The sequence below is a fragment of the Nomascus leucogenys genome, chromosome 8 (genome assembly GCF_006542625.1).
Source record: "Nomascus leucogenys isolate Asia chromosome 8, Asia_NLE_v1, whole genome shotgun sequence".
NCBI classification, from domain to species: Eukaryota; Metazoa; Chordata; class Mammalia; order Primates; family Hylobatidae; genus Nomascus; species Nomascus leucogenys.
In genome coordinates, this window is record NC_044388.1 from 99,359,283 (window position 1) to 99,378,776 (window position 19,494).

Below are 19,494 nucleotides of genomic sequence, written 5' to 3' on the forward strand. Positions count from 1 at the left end.
TGAGTTCTCTGTTCTAAAAAATGCCAAGATAATTCCCATCCACAGACATACTCTTGATTCATCTTTTCACACAACTTTCACTAAGCATTTACTATGTGTTCTAGGCCTGTACTCGGTACTAAGAGGAAAAAGATAAAACAAGAAATCCCACCTCAAAGAGTTAATAACATTATAGGAAAGAGATACTTGTAACTGATTAGGTAGACTCAAACAAGTACTATACTGGGGTACAAAGTACTATTGAAAACAGAGTAAGATGTCAAAAAGAAGTGACCAACTGGAACTTACATGTACTCCTGGTAGTAGTGGAAAGTGAAAAAAGATACTTAAGAAAACTTTTCAGCAGTCTCTCCTAAAGCTGAACATACACAGAACCCATGACCCATTAGTTTCACTCCATGTTACATACTTACAGAAACATATATATTTAAACCAGAGGACGTGCAAATATGTTCACAGCAGTACTTACTTGTATTAGTCAAAAACTGGAAATAGCCTATGTGTCCATCGATAGTACAATGGACAGTGTTATACTCACATAATGAAACAATATGAAATCAACAAAAAATGAAATCCACAAATATTGAAAGAAATGCTGAAAGAAACAAACCATACACACACAATTTTGATTACATAAAGTTTGAAAACAGGCAAAACTAGTCAAAACCAGTGATTCAGTGGTGGAGTGAGGAGTGCGCAGTGATGAAGATGAGGACACGGGAGAAGTTTCTGGGTGCTAGCAATGTTCTATTTCTTCTGGGTACTGGTTATAAGGATGAATTCACTTCATGAAAATTCATCAAGCTATACACACTTATGATTTATGTAGTTTGTTTTACACTTTAACGAAAATTTTACTTACAAAAGACAGATGGGAAAAAGGAAAACAGAAAAGTAAACTAGCATTTATATTCTAGTAAGTTCCTAGACACCATGGAAATTACTCTATCTAATCACAGCCACCTCTGGAGGTTGTGGTATACACATGTTATTTCCTTTTTCAGCCCCACATCTGAATCCTCTTTCCTATGTTTGGGGAATCCCCCACCTTATGAGGCAGAGCCTACCTCCAGATGGTGATTCAAAAGCAAATGACTCAAAGAAGCTCGGTCCTCAGAAAATCTATTCTGGCAAGTGAAAGCAGCAAGCACAGGAGCTTCATCCAGTTTCCAGAGACAGTAATTCTACCTACAGTGTCTAGCACCACCTGATGGTACTGGCGATTCAACCTCGTCTGTGACTAGAATCTTGTTCCTGGATGCTAACTTCTCAGCCTATTTCTCCAGCCCTCCAAGAGATTCTGTGAGCCACCTAACACCCTATTCATAAGTTCCTTTCCCAGACTCAATTTCTGTTGCTCGCCACTAAAAGTCTTGACTATTACCCCATTTGATGAATGTGAAAAAAAAACTAACTTTGAAAAACAGTTTGGTGGTTTTTTATAAAGTTAAATTCACTTATACAATTCAGCATTCCCACACCCAAGGCATTTGCCCAGGAGAAATGAAAATGTTTATAGCAAATTTGCTCATAATGGCCAAAAACTAGAAATAACCCCAAAATCCATCAACTGGTAAATGAATAAACTGTGGTAAATCCATACACTGGAATACTTCTGGGCAATAAAAAGAAATGAACTCCTGATACATGCAATTACACAGATGCATCTCAAAAGCACAGAGGCTAAATGAAAGAGGTTTGACTAAAAATGAGTCACACTTAAGAAATCAGATCAATGGTTTCCAGGAGCAGGAGGTGAAGGGAGGGAACTGATTACATGGCACTGAAAGGAACGTTTTGTAGTGATGGAAATATATCTTGATGGTGGTTACATGACTAAGTCTGTCAAAATTCATAGAACTGTATACTCAAAAAGAATGTATTTTACTATATTCAAAGTATACGTCAATAAAAATGACTTTTTTATTATTAAAAGGGACTCAAGAATGGCCAGAAACCTTCCTCAAGGTCACATATGTACTAAGCAGATTCAAACTCAGGTTCTAATTCAGATGCCATGTTTTGAAGGTTAAAGAGATCTTGCTAAAGGCACAGAAAAGAGAAGACTGGGAAAGATAAGGGAAACTAAGTTGTCCTTTTCTCGCCAAAACCTAAGCAAAATTTTTCAAGGCCTGCCTCAGACCCCCACCTCTGCCATACAGCCATCCATTTACTTATTCCACAAATATATCTTGAAAGGTTACTATGTGCCATGCACTGTGACACTTTAGGTTACATCTGTAAACAAAACAGAAATCCCTACCCTCATGGAGCTTCAGCTTAGTGGGGTTGGGGGGTGAGAGGGTGGCAGGGTGTGGAGGAAGAGCAATGTATCACTGTCTTAGTCCGTTTTATGCTATTATAACAGAATATCACAGATTGGGTAATTTATAATGAATAAAAATATATTTGGCTCATGGTTCTAGAGTCTTGGAAATCCAAGACTAAGGGGCCACATTTGGTGAGAGCTTTCTTGCTGTGTCATAACATGGCAGAAGGCATCGCATGGGCGAGAGAGAGTAAGAGATCTAATTCACAGCCTCAAGTTCTTTTATAATCAGCATTAATCCATTCGTGAGAGTAAATTCCTCACAATCTAAACACCTCCTACTAGTTCTCACCTTCCCAAGTTGCTGCGGGGATTAAGTTTCCAACACATGCTTTTTGGGAGACGCATTCAAACCATGGCAATCATAAACATAAGTCAATAATGTACTCAATCAATGTTAAGTGTTATGCAACAATTTAAAAGAGCAGAATAAGAGGAATCCAGAATGTGGGAGGAGCAAGTTACATAATGAAAGGTAACTAGGGTAAGCTTACTGAATATGGTAAACTTTGAGGAGATCTGAAAACGGTAAAGAACATTTCCAACAGAAAGAACATCAAGTGCAAAGGCCCTGAGTCTAACACACACCTGTTTGAAGAACAGCAAGGAGGTGAATGCAGTAAGCCAAAGGATAACAACAGCAGATGTGGTCAGAGAGGTCAGATGAAGCAGGGCCTAGTTTGGCTGTTACTGAGTGAAACAGGGAGGCAATGCAGGGTTTTGAGCAGAAAATGCATATGATCTGACATATTTATTTTTTTCCCTTTTTTTTTTTTTTTTTTGAGACAGTCTCACTCTGTCACTCAGGCTGGAGTGCAGTGGCGCAATCTTGGCTCACTGCAACCTCTGCCTCCCAGGTTCAAGCTGTTCTTGAGCCTCACCCTCCCAGGTAGCTGGGATTACAGGTATGCACCCCACATCTGGCTAATTTTTGTATTTTTAGTAGAGACAGCGTTTCACCATGTTGGCCAGGCTGGTCTCAAACTCCCAACCTCAGGTCATTCACCCACCTCAGCCTCCCAAAGTGCTGGGATTACAGGCCACTGCACCCGGCCTGATCTGATGTATTTCTAAAGGATTATTCTGGCTACTGTGTTGAGCTAGACTGTTGGAAATACAGATACAGCAGAGGACCTAATTAGGAATCCATCACAACGATCCAGGTGAGACATGATAATCAGATGAGGATAATGGCAACAGCAGAGGTGGTAAGAAGTGTTATGACACTGCAGATATTTTAAGGTGAGGTCAACGAGACTTCCTAGCAGATTAGATGTGGGATGTGAGAAAATGAGTGCAGGTTAACTCCATCGATTTTGGCCTAAACAACTGGAGGATGGCATTGCCTTGATCAGAGATGGGGAGACCTATGGGTGGCACATATTTTTAAAAAAAGAAAAGGAGTTCGGTTTTAGACATGTTCCATTTAAAATGTCAAACATCCTGGTGGGCAGGCAGCTGGACACATGGCTCGGAAGCGCAAAAAGAAGAGATCTAGGTTAGAGATATCAACTTGGGAGCCAGTTCAAGAACAGTACTTAAAGATGTGTAAGTCTAGATAAAGATCCCCAATGGACACTCCAATTTTTAAAGGTAGGAGAGAAAGGAGTAAATAACAAAGGAAACTGACAAGGATTGCCCAATAAAATGTGTGTGTGGGGCAGGGGGACAGGGGGAGCTGCACACAACATGCAGTATCCTGGAAGCCAAAAGTGAAAAAAGTGTATTACGGAGGAATGAATAATTAATTGTGTCAAATGCTGGGCATAGGTCAAACGAAATGAGGACTGTGAACTGACTGTTGAATTTAGGCATTTTGATGTTACTAATGACCTTGTCAAGGGCACGTTCAGCTAAGAAGTTTGAGAAATAGAGGAAAAACCTGATTAAAGTTGGCTTAAGAGAGAACAAGATGAAGAAACTCGAACTCTGGTGAAAATGTAAAATGGTACAGTCATTTTTGAAAAACAATTTGGCAGTTCCTCAAAATGTTAAACACAGGGTTATAATATGACCCAGAAAGTCTACCCTACTAAGTCCGTACCCAAGATAATTGAAAAGATACATCCACACAAAAATCTGAACACAAATGTTCACGGTGGCATTTTTGTAACAGCCAAAAATGTAGAACCACCTAAATGTCCATCGGCTGATGAATGCACAAACAAAATGTGGCATATTCATAAATGGAATATTAGCCATAAAAAGGAATGAAACACTCATACATATTATAATATGCATGAACCTTGAAAACATTATGCTAAGGAAAAGAAGCTAGTCACAAAAGACCACATACTGTATGATTCCATTTACGTGAAACATCCAGAATAGGCAAATCCATATAGACAGAAAGTAGATTGGTAGCTGCCAGGAACTGGAGGAAGGGTGAAACAGGGAGTGGCCACTAAGGGGTACAGAGTTTCTTTTTCAATGATGAAAATGTTCTGGAATTAGACAGTGGTGATGGATGCACGACTCTGTAAATATACTAAAAACCACTGAATTGTACATTTAAAATAGCGAATTTTAGGGCATGTGAATTATATCTCAATAAAGAAATAGAAGAGGGATCATGTGAGGAAAGAAATTAAAAACAGTTGAATAGAGACTACTTCTAGATGTTTCACTACAAAGAAGGGCAAAGAAATGAGACAGTAGCTGGCAATCAAAGTGGGATCAAGTATTTTTAACACTGGAAAAATAACATGTTTAAATGCTGATGAAATGATCCAACAGAAAACAAAATATTGACGATGCAGGAAAATCTGGAGGGGGATTCTCAGGGCAATAACCTTGAGTAGTTGATAGAGGATAATATCTGGTACACAAGGAAGAGCTTGTCTTTCATAGAAGCACATGTAGTTTATCTATGGTGAGAGGAATGACAGCAGAAGGCACAAGTACATGCTTCAATTTCCTTAGTGAAGTAAGAAGCAAGGTCATCAGTTGAATGGGAGAGAGGGTATTATGGATTTTAAAAGGAAGAAGTTGGAGTAATCAAACAACTGTCTAACAGAGTGACAGAGTGAATGGGCTAGGTACATATGATTGCCTAGGAGCATTAAGGACCCATTTGAGGCTCAAGGTTATGAATTTTAAAAAATAAATAAGATCATTCAGCATAGGGTGTATGAAGGCATGTGTTTTCCAGCTATGTTCAGATGCACAGGTACAGGTGCAGGTTAGGAGGAGAGTCAGATTTAACCAGGGTTGTAAGTTTTGCCAAGTACGTATGATTAAAGTGTGGGACTATACAGACTATACAGAGGAGTTAGCATAATGACTATGGAATTTAAGCTGAGTGAGGAAGGGAATGTGAACATCAAGGATATAAAGGACGATGAAAAAGCAGTAGGATCAACGGATCTGAGGTCCACGGTCTGACAGATGTTCACAGAAAACAAGACCACTAGATGAATGGAGCTCAAGAAAACAGGAGGCCAATGTGTTGCAAGAATCACTCTCTACGCTCAAGCACAAGAAATAATTCCAGTCTCCGAACAGCAACTGTATTCTTATAATTATCACATAACTTAACACTGAATTGTCATTTACACAGCCTTCCCCAACCCAAACACTGGCAAACCTAGTGCAAGTCCCATGCATTTTTGTCTATTTTATCTAGTTACTTATTCAGTAACTTACATACATTTCCTAATACATTTCTGGGAAGACAGTAAGTGCTAATAAATACTTATTGATGGATACAGATACAGGACCCTGAGGACAGACAAGTAAGCAACTGTCCTTTCCCTATCAGATACATCACAGACAGCTGCTCACCATTTACAGCTACCTGCCTTCCAGACTACATCACCCAATTCATTTACCAATCACTGTCTTTCATATTTATTTTTCAAAGACACTGTAGGTGATGAGGTAATCTATGTTTGGCTGCAAAAGCTATACACTATTAATAATTAAAACTAGGTTAAGACATGGCCATTTCAGTTAATCACAGGAAAGTTTCTGTTTTAAAACTGCTTTAACTAAACAGCTTGTGTCTTCCACATACTTTTTTTAAGAACACATGTGCATCATTATTTTAATGAAAAGCGTACATACTTTTTAAAATTTCTGGTATTAGTAGGGGGAAAGCACAGGGTACAATAATTGTACCCAAAACAAAAAGGTTAAACCTATATTGAGTTCTAAAGCAATTACAAAATCCTCTTTGCAGAACTCTGTCAGTAACAGAACGTAGGGACTAAGTGATCTTTCTGTAACCCAGTGGTTCTTCAACTCTGTGTATTAGAAGAAAATGCACAGGGAGGTTTTTAAGCTAGATATGGTACCCTCACACCCCTAGAGGTCAATTTAATTAATCTGGGGTGGGATCCAGGTTATCAGTATTTTTTTTTTTTAACTCTACAGAGATTTTAATGTACAATGAGGCTTGAGAACTACAGACCTAACCCAATCCTTTCACCTGTATCAGCAGCCTATACTCCTCTATTGCACTTCCAATTTTACTGCACTTCCAACTGCCTTCCACACATCTCCATCTGGAGGGGTGCATGGATACTCCAAATGTAAAAGTCCAATCCTAAAGTCAGCATCTTCTTTCCCAAACTTATTTTCTCTTGCTCCTTTCTGGTATTTTAGATTGTGAAATATAACCTACAGATGAAAAAATGCATAAAACATATAAGCACAATTTAATAATCCTTAAACAGTACCCTTGTAGTCATCAGCCAAATCAAGAAATATAACACTGCCAGCACCACAGTCTCCCATATTTCTTATCTTGGCTAGTATACCAATTAATCCAGTTACTCAGGTCAGGAGACCAGAGACATCATCTTAAGATTCCTCCCCTTCTCCTGACATCAAATAAATCACAAGTACTAAAGATTTTACTACCTAATTATCTCCCCTCTTCTTTTTTACTGCCATTTTCTTAGTCTAAGCCTCAAAAGATTTTCTGTCTCTGCCCCACTTGCCTCCAGTTCATTCCATGAAATGATCTCTTAAGGAAATAAATCTGTCACCCACCTTCCCTGACTCCCCATATCTTAACAAGATAGGGTTCTTCAAAAACTGGCCTGGATCTCCCTCTCTCTGGTCTCTAATGAACCTACCCCACTTCAAAACTTATACTGCGAATGTACCAATCTCCTTACAGTTACCCTTAACACACTATGCCATTTCCTATCCTTCTCCTACTGTTATTCTGTAAGGAATATCCTTCCTTCCCACTGTTGTACTTGAATTCATCTTTCAAACCCCAACTTAGCCAGCTGGATGCAGTGGCTCACACCTGTAACCACAGCACTTTGGGAGGCTGAGGCAGGTGGATTACTTGAGGTAGGGAATTCGAGACCAGCCTGGCCAACATGGTGAAACCTCGTCTCTACTAAAAATGCAAAAATCAGCCAGGCTTGGTGGTACACGCTTGAAATTCCAGCTACTTGGGAGGCTGAGGCAGGAGAATCGCTTGAACCAGGAGGCGGAGGTTGCAGGGAGCCGAAATCACACCACTGCACTCCAGCCTGAGTGACAGAGTAAGACTCCATCTCAAAAAAAAAAGAAACAAAAAAACCTTAGCCGACAATTTCTCCAGGAAGCTGACCCTGCCCCTATTCCATCTATTTCTATAGCCTGTTCTTGTCTGTACCAGTATTTATCACATTGTAGTTATAAACCATTTTCAGTGTCAGCCCAGGCTACAACAGCCCCATACTTGTTCTGGGAATTGTCTCTTCTATCCCTCCTACTTCATTCCATCCACAAAAGTGGGCTTCCAACAGCTCAGCCCTCAAGCAAGCTGAACCAGGGTGGGGCCAGATTCTACCTCCCAGGAATTTGGAAATGAAATTAACAGAGAAAACTGGTATGTCTGTGTGGCTGAGAATTGTTAGATGTAAAATGAAAGCTCTAGGGACAGCCATGTTCTACCATTTGTACTAAAAAAGAGAAAAAAGTAGATCTTCGAAGAAAAAGAATGAAATGGGCAGAGTTAGGAAAAAATAGTCCTGTGAGCCTTCTGGTTCTTGGTTCCAGCCCTTCCCAAAGCCCCACTGAATTCCTGCCCTCAGGTTCTGTAAGGAAGTCCTATTATCTGTAGAAGACAGCTGATTCTTATTTGCAACTAAACGCTCCAAATAAAACACTACTTTTTTTTTTTTTTTTTTTTTTTTTTGAGACGGAGTCTCGCTCTGTCGCCCAGGCTGGAGTGCAGTGGCGCGATTTCGGCTCACTAAAAGCTCCGCCTCCCGGGTTCACGCCATTCTCCTGCCTCAGCCTCCCGAGGAGCTGGGACTACAGGCTCCCGCCACCACGCCCGGCTAATTTTTTTTTTTGTATTTTTAGTAGAGACGGGGTTTCACTGTACCGGCCAGGATGGTCTCCATCTCCTGACCTCGTGATCCGCCCGCCTCGGCCTCTCAAAGTGCTGGGATTACAGGAGTGAGCCACCGCGCCCGGCCTAAAACACTACTTTTTTAGACATCTCTTCTATTTATCCCACTAGCACCATGAAAGCAGAAACTGTGTCTTATTCATCTCTCTATCTGCAAGACTAGCAAAGACCCTGAAAAATGCCAGGTGCTCAATTAATGACTGTTATCCATAGCACACTAACAGTTATGCATTTTTATGTATGTAAATTTTTTCCTCCTTTTTAAAGACGGGGTCTTGCTTTGTCATCCATGCTGGGACTGCAGAGGCGTGAACATAGCTTGCAGCAGCCTAGTACTCCTGGGCTCAAGTGATCCTCTCACATCAGCTTCCCAAGTAGCTGGACTACAGGTGCCTACCACCACATCTGGCTAATTTCTTTATTTTTTTAGAGATGGGGGGGTCTCACTATGTTGCCCAGGCTAGTCTCAAAACCCTGGCTTCAAGCAATCCTCCCGCATCAGCTTCCCAAGAGTCATTAGGGTTACAGGCCTGAGCCCCTATGCCAGGCTTATGTATATAAATTTATGTATATAAATTTGAACTTTAAGAAGCGTTAACAAGTATTGAACTTCAGCTAATTATATGCATGTCAAAATGTTCAGGGGTAAACTGTAAGGATGTCTGCAGCTTATTTTGAAATGAAGCAAAAAGTAAGATGTAATGAAGGTTTAATAGTGGAGTGAATAGATGGATAGATGTAAGATATAGTTAATGAAAGATAATGTTAATTGCAGAATATAGGCTGCGCTAATTGCAGAATATATGGAGGTTCACTATACAATTCTTTCAACTTTTTGCATGTTTAAACTTTTTCATAATAAAATGTTTGGAGAAAAATGTAACAGCAATACATCTGCATTGACTTACATGGGAAAGTCTACATAAATAAACATGCTCATGTTAGCTCATTTCACTGCCCTCTGCCATGAAATGGGAATTCAAAGAACTTTAATAATAGGTGACTCTCCTTTCATTGCACAGTACATTTTCAAAGTGTTTTGTCTTTCCGGTTCACATGCTTCTTTTAAAGTGACAACAGTGAAGCACAATTAAAATGTAAAACTAGGCCGGGCGTGGTGGCTCATGCCTGTAATACCAGCACTTTGGGAGGCCGAGGCGGGCAGATCACAAGGTCAGGAGATTGAGACCATCCTGGCTAATACAGTGAAACCCTGTCTCTACTAAAAATACAAAAAAATTAGCCAGGCGTGGTGGCGGGCGCCTATAGTCCCAGCTACTCAGGAGGCTGAGGCAGGAGAATGGCATGAACCCGGGAGGCAGAGCTTGTAGTAAGCAGAGATCACACCACTGCACTCCAGCCTGGGCGACAGAGCGAGACTCCGTGTCAAAAAAAAAGTAAAACTAAATACTTCTAATTTCATGCCTCCTTTAAAACTAGTTTTGGAAAACATTAAAATTAGATAGGCTAATTCAAACCAGTTTTCTGTTACCAAGACTATTCATAAGACAAAAAAAAAAAAAAAAAAGCTAGCAGCTTTAATACTGTTAAGTTTCTCTTCACAAGACAGAAAAAACTGAGAATCACAGACTGTTAAAACTGGTCAAAAAGACTAATACTGTACAGGATCCTTACTTCCCAAAAAGAAAACTAAGACCCAAAGAGGTGAAATATCCTGCCCAAGATCACCAAGTAACTTTGCAGCAAGGCTCAGACTCAAATCCTGGACTTATCACTAAAAATCTAGTGTTCCTCCCATCCTAGTTTGTAGTCTTAAATCCTTTTTTGTTTTTTGGTTTTTTTCAAAAGTAATAGTATATAAAGTGCCTAGTCTCAGCATAAACATTTTGTATTTGTGCAGGCTGGGCGAGGTGGCTGATGCTTGTAATCCCAGCACATTGGGAGGTTGAGGGAAGATCACTTGAGGTCAAGAGTTCAAGACCAGCCCGACCAAGATGGTGAAACCCCACCTCTACTAAAAATACAAAAATTAGCCAGGCATGGGGGCGCACCCCTGTTATCCCAGCTACTTGGAAGGCCAAGGCAGGAGACTCACTTGAACCTGGGAAGCAGAGGTCGCAGTCAGCTGAGATCGTGCCACTGCACTCCAGCCTGGGCAACACAGACTCTATCTCAAAAAAAAAAAAAAAAAAAAATTTTTTTTTGTATCTGTTCAACTGGCTTTTTTTTTTTTTTTTTTTTGGTACTGGGCATTCAGGTTATAAATACAAGTGAACACCGTAAACACATTACAACCAGTATTCAAATGACATACCTTATAACTCACTGTAACTGAACTTCACTAAAATGACCTGAAAGTGTTTTTGCATCAATTTAGGCAAATAAAGAGGCAATGACAGAATTTTAACAACATACTTGCCAGCATTCCTTGTCTGTGGTAGAAATTTTACATGTAACTTTTCTAAAAAGTAGGTAACACAAAGCTACAGAAGTTGAAGGATAAGCCTTTTTCAATTTAGGTTTTTTTTTTTTTCATTTTGTAAATAAATCAATATGTATATGTTAAAATAATGGATTACAGAGATACAGATAACTGCATTCTTGCAAAACCATTGAAAGAATGCCAGTCCCAATTACACTTCACTGAATTTATGATACAACCACTTTTATTTCTATTGTGATTGTCAGACAACTGAAAATCTAATTAAAATCTGTATGAACTAACAGCAACTTCAGCCAAAAAAAAAAAAAAGTTATCCCAAAGACAAGTGAAAATCTAAGTAGAATCTGGATGAAGAGACAACTGCAGCAAAAAAAAAAAAAAAAAAAAAAAAAAAAAGTTATCCCAGAGAGCTATTGGTTGGTCATTAACCACGTGCAAAAAGAATGGCACTTCTTTGTCTGATCTCTTCCCTTTCATAGCAAAACTGAAGCTGTAAAGAATGTCTAAAGGGTAGTCCATGGAAAATTAAATTGCAATGATGTTATTTCTATCTATTAAAATTCAGCTATACTAAAGTCACTTCTGAAATGATTTAGGAATACAGCGCTCAGCAAAATACACTTCCAAGAAAAATAATCAAAAATAAGAATACCAGAATGAGTTTGCTACCTGTTATATTAAAATAGGAATGTGTAAAAGGCTCCACCTTACTTTCTGATTAATAATCCATCTGCACAAATACTTAATATGTGCCATAGTCCACAGCTTCCAATCTCTAAATCAGATTACCACAAACTCTACAATTTAACATGCACTAGCAAGAACATTTCAACACACTTTGAATACAAAAACACTCAAAATACTGAGGAATGGTACCTTACCTTCTAGTGTCAGCAAGGAGAAAGGACTCCTCCAGCTGCTCTAATGTAGAAAATGTTCTCAATTTCTTGAGTAGCATATAGTATAAAGTGGTTTTACCACATAGTACAGCAAAATTATTGGTGAAATTATATAAACACTGTATCTCACAATACATGCTACTTACTAAGAAAAAAACATTAAATGCCCCAATATTTAATTTCTATTTTTATTTCCTATTTTATTTCTATTTCATTTGCTCATTTTACATGTCACTTTACTGTAAGCAAGGCTATAAAAGTATAATTTTTAAAGAGAGTAAAATCTCTGCTACCCGGTATTACATAAACTGACATATCTAAAACATGGTGTCATTTATGAACATCATGATGACAGTGAGGCAATACAAGTTCTTAATGTACTTTCTGAATCTTCAAAATGAGATCAAGTTATCAATAATTATCATCATATGATAATAATTTGCCAGCATAGTATATTGGACATTGGTGATAGTAGACACCCTAAGAAAGGAGACAAGAGTAGTGACCACAGCAAATATAAAAATTGTTGAATAGAATTTTTTTTTTTTTTTTTGAGACAGAGTCTTGCTCTGTCGCCCAGGCTAGAGTGCAGTGGCGGGATCTCGGCTCACTGCAAGCTCCGCTTCCCAGGTTCACGCCATTCTCCTGCCTCAGCCTCCCTGGTAGCTGACACTACAGGCGCCTGCCACCACGCCCGGCTAATTTTTTCTATTTTTAGTAGAGCAGGGTTTCCCCATGTTAGCTAGGATGGTCTCGATCTCCTGACCTCGTGATGCGCCCGCCTCGGCCTCCCAAAGTGCTGGGATTACAGGCGTGAGCCACCGCACCCAGCCAGAATTTTCTAAAAAAAAAAAAAAGCGTGTCATACAAACTTCACTGACTCTGGAGCCATGATGCCTGGATTTAAGTCCCAGCTCTTCAACTTTCTAGCTGGTTTCATTCAATGTTTAACCACCTATGTCTCAATTTTCTCCTTTACAAAGGAAATACCATCACTTACTTTATCTACTTACCTTTATAAGAAGCAACAGTTGAGGCCAGGCACAGTGGCTCGTGCCTGTAATCCCAGCACCTTGGGAGGCTGAGGCAGGCAGATCACTTGAGTTCAGGAGTTCGAGACCAGCCAGGTCAACATGGCAAAACCCCGTCTCTACTAAAAATACAAAAATTAGGTGGGCGTGGTGGCACACACCTGTAATCCTAGCTACTCGGGAGGCTGAGGCAGGAGAATCACTTGAACCCAGGAGGCAGAGGTTGTAGCACGGAGCCAAGATTAAGCCTCTGCACTCCAGCCTGGGCAACAGAGCCAGACTCCATCTCAACAACAACAACAAAAAAGCAAGAGTTGAACGTGTCTAATAACACTTTGCAAACTGCAGCAGTGAGCTATTCTAACATTCCTCCTGAAATCTACAGTGTTACAGCTGTGGCAGAGAATTGCTAACTACCAAAATCCACCCTGTTTCTTCCAAATAACAGAGTTGTAGCTAGGACAAGGCTCTCACCTTTACATTCTGTAACTGAAAATGCACTCCCAAGAACATTTCAGCACTGATGAAATACTCAAAATAGTACAGAATGACACCTTACCTCTTAGTGTCAGCAAAGAGAAAGAACACTCCAATTCCCAATCCCCTGCAGCTAGATGAGGCAATGAGACTAAGCCTTCAGCAATGGGAGAAGAAATTATATTTGTACAACTTTCACCTCACTTGCTTAAGACAAAATTTCTTACCCTGTGTTTCCAACAAGAACAACCTTGAAAGCTGTGCATTCGAGATGATACAGTCCCCATTCACCTATGTCCCCAAATGCCTGCATAAAGGACAGCCGCATGCTGATGTGGAACACCTGCCCTCAACTATTGTGCACTAAATTCTGGGGTTTCAGCCATTGTATTTCAGGGCTCTATTTCAGCAACTGGGTTACTTAACTAATACAATGGCAAACCCCTTACAGCGGGAGAAGGGTGCAACTATAAAATCCCAAACAGGAACAAGCTTTTAATGCCTTCACACAAGGTAACACATAAAAAGTAAAGTTCTCAATAGGACAGAGTTTCCCAGAAACGTGTTACCTCAGGGGATTGTAAAGCATGGTAGATAAGAGAATAGGCCCTAAAGTCAGACTGCCTGGGTTCAAATCCCTTCTCCACCACTTGCTACCTGTGTAACCTTGGGATCAGAACTTAAGCTTTCTGTCTCTGTAAAATGAGAATAAAAGCAGGACTCACCTCACTTAATTGTTGTGATGTTTAAATGAAAAGAAAACTCCACATTTTAAAGCTGCTTAGCAAAGTGCATAGCACACAGCAGTAACAGTAAATGTTAGCTTTTCTTATTTAAAATCTGGCCAAATGAGGTAGCTCACGCCAGTAATCCCAGCACTTTGCGAGGCCAAGACCGGAGGATTGCTTGACTCCAGGAATTCAGGACCAGCCTAGGCAACATAGCAAGACTCCCATTTCTAAAACATACAATAAAAGAATATATGATACTGCACAATTTCAGTGAGGTGATCACATATCAATAAGGCTACCAGAATGCTAACAAAGATTCTCTACGACCTACTTGGCGGTGCAAAGTGTTCTAGGAGATATACAATTAAACCTAGATTCCCTTAAAGGCAAACTAAGCGCCATCCAACTTTCAGTAACCAAGGAAGACAGCTGCATAAAAGCAGAATGACCTAGGGTTTAGCTACTTACAAAACCATTATAGTGACTAAGCGAGAACAGTACATTGTACTAGGGCACCCTAATTTCAGCACGGACTGTACAGGAACTCTGATAGCACTGTATTTCAAAACAAAGAGTCATCCTAACATCCCACATATGCAAATGAATTGATAAATAGTTAAGATTCAAATAAGCTAAAGATGAGAAGGGAGACTACCCAAGGAAATTTCAGAAATTTGCCCTGTCTTTCTAACAATAAATCTCACAGCATGAAACAGAGCTTTATTATTTTTACACACAAAAGAGAAAAGCTATAACAGAATTACACTTAAGTATATAATAAAATAATTTCCATCTTTTTAAAAAAGAGACACCCCCCACAATAAATTCTACATTAGAATGCCATCTGGGAGCAGGCAAAAGTTCAATGAATTGTAAAGGCAGGAAGGTAAATTCGATTATAACATTACAAAAGTTTCAGAATGAGAATCTTTAAGCATTACTAAAGATTTCCTTAGCAGTGGCAGTAACATTTATGCTTTCCTGCCCCTAAAAATAAAAATACATATAATAAACATCTTCTTAATACGGAATGCCTAGGACGGGCACGGTGGCTCACGCCTGTAATCCCAGCATTTTGGGAGGCCAAGGTGGGCGGATCACGAGGTCAGGAGATTGAGACCATCCTGGCTAACACGGTGAAACCCCGTCTCTACTAAAAATACAAAACATTAGCCAGGCATGGTGGTGGGCGCCTGTAGTCCCAGCTACTCAGGAGGCTGAGGTGGGAGAATGGCGTGAACCCGGGAGGCGGAGCTTACAGTGAGCTGAGGTTGTGCCACTGCACTCCAGCCTGGGTGACAGAGCGAGACTCTGTCTCAAAACAAACAAAAAAATACATATATATATATGGAATGCCTACCGAACTTTCCTCTTGTCTATCCAAATCTTACCTTTTTTCCTGGGCCACATTTAGACTCACTGCCAAAACAAAGGCCTGTCCCAATGACAAGCCTACTCTGACCTCATTTGTACCTGATATCACAAACTTAGGACCAGGGCACAGAATGTCTCACATTTTCCCCCAGCTTATGAATATGACTTATTACTGAAAGCAAGAACTCCTGAAAGACAAGGACTGTCATCTCTTTTTCCTATGCTATTCTTATAACAGGAGCAGAGTAACAATATCACCTACAATTTACTAAATGTCTGGCACTGAGCTAGGAACTATACACATAAGTTTTAAAGGATAGTTATAAAATATTTGATAAATACAAATTATTCAGTGTAGCATCTGAATTTATGAAATGTTCCTAAAATGAGTATCTGCAAACTAGCCACCTGACATGAGAACTACAACATTACTATTATTGTTGAAGCTAAAGAGTCTTATCTTCACAGCAGACCTATGAGGCAAGTACAGGTATGCCCCTAAGGGAATACAGGCTCAAAGAAGTCAAGTGATTCATCCAATGTCACAAACTATTAAGTGAGTCCTCACTCAAACCAGGTCTTCTGACCAAAAAAATAAGCCCATTTTCGTTTCAACATATCTTACTATATTATGGGATTTGCTCTTCTCCTCTACCCACCTAAGTCCTACTTATTCTTCAAGTTCCAACTCCTCCAAGAAATCCTTTTCAACTACCATAGCTTATTCTTTTTTACATCTCTTTTCATCAAAATTCAATGAAAGCAAGGTCTATATTTAACATTCCTTTTTTCTCCTTCAATTTAGCATTATGCTAGACCCAGAGTAGTTACTCAACCACTTAATACACTGTATATGATGCTTTCTTCATGAAACCATTTATTACATTGTTTTGTATAAAAATGTTATTGTCTGCCCACCACACCGAAATCTAGAGATCCTGCATTTTCTTTAATGTTATCAAGTCTTTGAATTCAAGGAGGCAAGCCAAAAAGAGAGAGAAACACAGAGACGTATTTTACTAGCATTTCACTAAAAGCAAATATCACTAGCTAATTTTCTCACAAAAAGTAGTTTCTATTATTTGTCTCCTCTTATCTTTCAACAGGATTGATAGAATCAATGGATATCACAAAATTCAGGTTTCAGAGAAGGCATTGATAGAATTCATTTTTCTATATCTTTATCTTTCTATAACTTTAGTCACAAACATGTAAGAGCATCAATGGCTAAACCTTCCTAGGCTTTGTTGGCTCTGCCTTCCCCTCCTCCAGACCTCGTAATGTGCCAGTGCTCCAAGGCTCTGTCCCAGGCCCCCTCCTCTGGTATCACATTGTCTTCTAAGTGGCCTCTCCCAGTTTTATAACTCTGTATAATGTCTATGTACAAATCACCACACTATATCAACAATCCTGACCTCCACCTGGACTCCAAACTTGTATATCCAATTGATGGCAGACATCAGTTAAAACATAAAGTGACTGGCCGGGCATGGTGGCTCACACCTGTAATCCCAGCACTTTGAGAGGCTGAGGCAGGCGGATCACCTGAGGTTGGGAGTTTATGTCCAGCCTGACCAACATGGAGAAACTCGATCTCTACTAAAAATACAAAATTAGCTGTGCATGATGGCACATGCCTGTAATCCCAGCTACTCGAGAGGCTGAGGCAAGAGAATCACTTGAACCCAGGAGGCGGAGGTTGTGGTGAGCCGAGATCACGCCATTGCACTCCAGCCTGGGCAACAAGAGCAAAACTCCATCTCAAAAAAAAAAAAAAAAAACAAAACAAAGTGATTTTAAAACGACTATCAACTGGGCACAGTGGTGCACACCTATAATCTCAGCACTTTGGGAGGATGAGGCAGGAGAATCCCTAGAGTCTAGGAGTTCAAGACTAGCCTGGGCAGCAAATGGAGAACTTGTCTCTACAAAAAAGAATTTTTTTCAATTAGCTGGTTTTGGTGGTGTGCACGCCTATGACCCCAGCTACTCAAGAGGCTGAGGTGGGAGGGTCACTTGAGCCCAGGAGCTCAAGGTTGCAGAGAGCCGTGATCGTGCCACTGCACTCCAGCCTGGGTAACAGAGCAACACCTTGACTCCCCGCACAAAAAAAAAAAAAAACAACAATTTTTTTTTCTCCAAAACATATCTTGTTCCTCTCCCAAGTCTTACCAATCTCACTGGATAACAATAATCATCCAACCAAGTTTTAAAAGAAAAAAAAAATCTAGGCATTATCTTTGATTCCCTTTTCCTGTGGCCATGAAATACAGAATGCATCCTGTTGACTCTATCTTGAAAATATATCCTGAATCCTTTCCTAGAATAATCACCTTTCACCTGGTCTGAAATAGCTCCCTAATTCATCCTCCTGCTTTTGTTCTGGTCTCTCTCCATACAGCAACCTTTTCACTCCCTTAATCAAAACATTCCAGTGGCTTCTCATCACCCTCAGAATAAAAATCATACTCCTTACCTTGGCTTACAAAGGCCCAGGTGATCTGGCCCCCGCCTACCTCACCAACCTCATTTGTACTACTCTCCTTCTTGCTCATTACACTCCAAACAGCCTGTCCTCCTTTTTAGTTCCTTCCACACACCCACTGTGTTCCTAGCTGTTCCACTAGCTGCTCCCTCTGCCTGGAATAGTTTTCTCCCTTTTCTTCAAAAGGTTGGCTCTTTCTTGACATTCAGATCTCACCACCACAAACAAATGAGATTTCTTCAGAGGCCTTCCCTGATCTAATCAATCAATTAGCCACCCCACTATTTCAAGGTCAACCTGTTTCGATTATCTGCATAGCACTGAATTGAGGTATATCATTATTACTCATATACTGTCTCTTCATTAGAACGTAAGGTCAATGATTAGCGACCTTTACCACTGTATTCTGGTGCCTAAAACAGTGCCTGGCCCATAACAGAAGTTCATAAAGATGTTGAGTGAAAATTTTATGAATAAATGAATAGCCAGGCACTGTGGCTCATGCCTGTAATCCTAGCACTTTGAGAGGCCAAGGTGGGCAGATCACTTGAGGCCAGGAGTTTGAGACCAGCCTGGCCAACATGGCAAAACCCTGTCTCTACTAAAAATACAAAAAATTAGCTGGGCATGGTGGCATGCACCTGTAGTCACAGCTACTCATGAGGCTGAGGCAGGAGAATCACTTGAACCCAGGAGGAAAAGGTTGCACTAAGTAGAGATCACACCACTGCACTCCTGCCTGGGTGACAGAGTGAGACTCTGTCTCAAATAAATAAATAAATAGAATTGAAATGAAATGAAATGGATCAACAATTGCTTCCACTTCCACAGCTCTATTAATTATGGTTTTTAACATAAAAAAGGGAGGAGAGCTAAAAAGTTGACCATTTTGCTAATTACAAAGAATTCTCTCCATACAATTTAAGTAATTTGAGTATTTTCTCTACAGAACTACTTCTTTCTAGTCTCATTCCAATCTATTAAAATCCAATGGTAGAGACACTCCACAGTAAAAATGTCAATTCTTCCCAAATTTATCTATAGATGTAATAAAATTTTTACCAAGGTTTTTTATAGACATAACCAAACTTATTCTAAAACTTATATGGAAAGACACAAGACCAAGAATAGCTAAAACAAATTTTAAAAGAATAAAATTGGAGAAATTCTACCAAATTTAAAGACTTATTATATAGCCACAGTAATCAAGATTGTGTGGTATTGGTAGACGGACAGACACAGAGATCAATGGAGTAGAATAGAGAAGCCAAAAATAGATCCACACAAACATGTCCAACTAATTTCTTAGAAAAATGCAAAGCAATTAAATGGAAGAAGGATAGCCCTTTCAACAAATGCAGCTAGAGGAATTAGACAACAACAAGACAAAAAAAAAAAAGAGC

At 39.7% G+C, this 19,494-nt stretch overlaps 1 protein-coding gene across 7 annotated transcripts in view; it reads right to left on the reverse strand.

The window, feature by feature from the left end:
* STRBP (spermatid perinuclear RNA binding protein) overlaps nt 1-19,494 on the reverse strand; it is a 160,143-nt gene that overhangs the window by 114,986 nt on the left and 25,663 nt on the right. The window contains exon 1 of one of the 7 annotated variants that reach the window (XM_030817784.1): nt 13,007-13,087. The exons of the other annotated variants lie outside the window; for them this stretch is intronic. The gene's annotated coding sequence lies outside the window, so the exon portion shown is untranslated. Of the gene's footprint in view, nt 1-13,006; nt 13,088-19,494 lie in introns of those variants that run through there. 7 annotated transcript variants of the gene reach the window in all.